This window comes from Chelonoidis abingdonii, chromosome 4, assembly GCF_003597395.2.
Source record: "Chelonoidis abingdonii isolate Lonesome George chromosome 4, CheloAbing_2.0, whole genome shotgun sequence".
Taxonomy (NCBI): Eukaryota; Metazoa; Chordata; order Testudines; family Testudinidae; genus Chelonoidis; species Chelonoidis abingdonii.
Window position 1 is genome coordinate 29596667 of NC_133772.1, and position 2249 is coordinate 29598915.

Genomic DNA, 2249 nt, shown 5'->3' on the forward strand with positions numbered 1-2249 from the left:
GCTTGACAGGTCCTGGCTGGGATGATTTAGTTGGGAATTGTTGGACTAGATGACCTTCTGAAGTCCCTTCCAATCCTGATATTCTATGATTCTGTGTGGTTCTATACCCGTTTGTGAGGTTTTGCTGGATTGTTGATCAGCTGTCCTGGTTGATCTTAAAGTACAAACTAATGCTACTCCCCAGGATTTGAACCCACCCTCAGGTAGACATGAGGGTCCAACAATAAGTTGACCACCATCAGACTAATAAAGAAATGAATGGTGTGTGTACCTGGCCCTGGAGTTTGGACTACAGCAGTGATTTGTGTTGCTCCCTAACTCCCCCAGGGGGACCCTGCTCAGGTGCATTAAATGTTTATTAGTGTGCATTTGAAATAGGACTACATCAGTGCACACTAGCAGGACACACACAAGGGTGTTAGAGTTCAACCCACTGGTGCACTCTACAAATAACACTCCCATAGCATGGAGTGCGGGGTCATGTAGACAAGCCTGACAATTCACAGGAGTCTGTAAGCTGGATGAAACTCTTCCATGGTGGGGGGAAGGGGTGGTTCAGGCCTGTGGGCCATATGTTTCGCACCCTGATCTAGAGGCTGAACTGTAAGATGCCTGCAAACCTCAGTTCACTAGAAGAAGGACGTTTGTGTGGGATCGAAGTGTGAATTTAGGAAAAAGCCCTGAGTCTGGAATCTCCTTCTCTTCCTTGGTGTGTGACTGTTTTCCAGGCCAGCATTCACTCTCCTACACAATATGTACAGTGAAATCTGAATTAGAAGACATCAACTTTTTGGACGGGGAAGTCATTAATTTCCTAGAAACACAGCAGTTTCAGCCTCACATTTCATTTTGGCAGGAAATATCCTGCTTTTTCCTATTTTTAATCCCTCCCTTCCCCCCCCCCCCGAAAAAATCGGGAGGGGGAGAATAGCCTGTCTTGCACACACTTTTTCCACTATTTAACTTCTTTCCACTGTGGAGGTGCTGAAGGAGAAACTGATTGGCAGGGCCGGCCAAACAGCTGATCAACAGATGGCTGGTGGGTGCTGAGCACCCACTATTTTTTCTTTCAGGGGTGCTCTAGCCCCAGAGCACCCTTGAAGTTGGTGTCTATGGAGCCTGGGATTGGCTGAGCAAGGAAGATGCAATAAGGAGCTTGGGACAACTTGCTGAGGGAGGAGACAGAGGCAGGAGAGTCTGTTCCCACTAGAGCACACTCCCCTGCAGAGCCTGGAATGGAACCCACTATTCCTGAGTCTTGCTATTCTTCTGCTGTCAGCAAACAGCTGTGAAGCCCCCTAGCAAAGTGCATGTCTTGTCCCCTTCTACTACTGGTCCACATAGAGTATAACAACCTACTACTGCTATCAGTTATTGCGTTAGCTCAAGGGGCAGATGTCGGTGTGATGGAAGTAAAGGTTCCAGCTGTGCTGATGACCAATGTAGGAGTCACATGACTGAAACATCATAAAAATATTTTAATTGGAAAATGAGAAGAAAATGGAGTTATTATGAAGGTGCTAAGTTCCAGGCTAGTTAACATAGCTATGTTACAGCCTAAATACATTAGGAACCTTGAAATGATAAGTGTAGCTTTCTATGATATCTGTCCCAGGAGGTCTAATCTTGGGCAAGCCATTTCCTTTACGTTTAGAATCTCAGAAGCCATGTGCAGAGCCCTGTTACTGCTTGATGGTATCAACCACCCAGTGATCACGAGATCTCCTGATGCTGTGAACTGTGTGTCCAGCTCTCCCCAGCGTGGGGGAGGGAAGACAGACATTTCTCTGCAAAGCCTGGTGGGAAATGAGTGTTGGCTGCTGCACCGGGACTGGCAGAGAAATGGTCTGAAACTTTCCCAGAAAGATCCCACAGAAGTTAGTGATAGAGAGGCACTGAGATTTTAAAGAGGATCTGTTCCAGTCCTGCTCCCACAGACACGTGGTTCAGTCCCTGCGGGCTAGAGGAAGGATGGTAAGGGACTGCTGGATCGATTCTGTGCTGTTTGCCATCATTAATCAAACATAACTGTTCTCACTCTCCACTTCCCCTGCCACATCTATCCCACCCGCCATTCTCTGCCCAGACATGGCCAACAGCCCCTCCCATTTCTGTTTCTTCCTTCTCTGTCTATTCATCTGTCCCTTTGTGTTTAATTCTCTCTTTCTCTGTCCAAGCTGGTCCATACCCATCAACCTTTCTCTGTGGCTCTCTCTGTCTCTAGCAATGCTCATGTGCACTATCTCTGG